Source organism: Priapulus caudatus, unplaced genomic scaffold (genome assembly GCF_000485595.1).
Source record: "Priapulus caudatus unplaced genomic scaffold, Priapulus_caudatus-5.0.1 Scaffold825, whole genome shotgun sequence".
In the NCBI taxonomy this organism is placed as follows: domain Eukaryota; kingdom Metazoa; phylum Priapulida; class Priapulimorpha; order Priapulimorphida; family Priapulidae; genus Priapulus; species Priapulus caudatus.
In genome coordinates, this window is record NW_014577886.1 from 140,711 (window position 1) to 141,941 (window position 1,231).

The following is a 1,231-nucleotide window of genomic DNA, read 5'->3' on the forward strand; positions in this document are numbered from 1 at the left end:
TTTTATAGCCTATATAATATTATATATTATATATATATATATATATATAATATATATATATGCTACTATATGAAGCATTGATGTTACATATTTATTTCTGACTCATGTTAATCATTATGTGTCAGTATATGTGTACATCGCCTTGGAGATGTGCTCCATCGACCTCAACATGTGCTCCAAATTACACTTGATAATATATGTATATTTTCTCAATTATATTCGCGTCATGTGTATAAATTTCATCTGTAATCGCACCAAAATAACTCCTCAGAGAAAGCATTGATGTTACATATTTATTTCTGACTCATGTTAATCATTATGTGTCAGTATATGTGTACATCGCCTTGGAGATGTGCTCCATCGACCTCAACATGTGCTCCATAAATTACACTTGATAATATATGTATATTTTCTCAATTATATTCGCGTCATGTGTACATATACATATATTATCAAGTGTAATTTATGGAGCACATGTTGAGGTCGATGGAGCACATCTCCAAGGCGATGTACACATATAGGCCCTACTGACACATAATGATTAACATGAGTCAGAAATAAATATGTAACATCAATGCTTTCTCTGAGGAGTTAAGTTGTTTTGATGCGATTACAGATGAAATTTATACACATGACGCGAATATAATTGAGAAAATATACATATATTATCAAGTGTAATTTATGGAGCACATGTTGAGGTCGATGGAGCACATCTCCAAGGCGATGTACACATATACTGACACAATGATTAACATGAGTCAGAAATAAATATCTCTTTTGGGTCACACCTCCAGGTCTATAATGACGTCACGCAACGTCACAATCAGGCCAGGCGAGGCGCCGCTTAAAGCCTTTGCATTGCACGTATTAGTGGTAGCCATAATATTGCACATCGCATAGCGTAACATTATACGCCTAGCATACGCCTAACATTATAGCCTACCATATACATATATATATATATATATATATATATATATATATATATATATATATATATGCTACTATATGAAGCATTGATGTTACATATTTATTTCTGACTCATCCATCAATGCTTTCTCTGAGGAGTTATTTTGGTCGATTACAGATGAAATTTATACACATGACGCGAATATAATTGAGAAAATATACATATATTATCAGTGTAATTTTGGAGCACATTTGAGGTCGATGGAGCACATCTCCAGGCGATGTACACATATACTGACACATAATGATTAACATGGTCAGT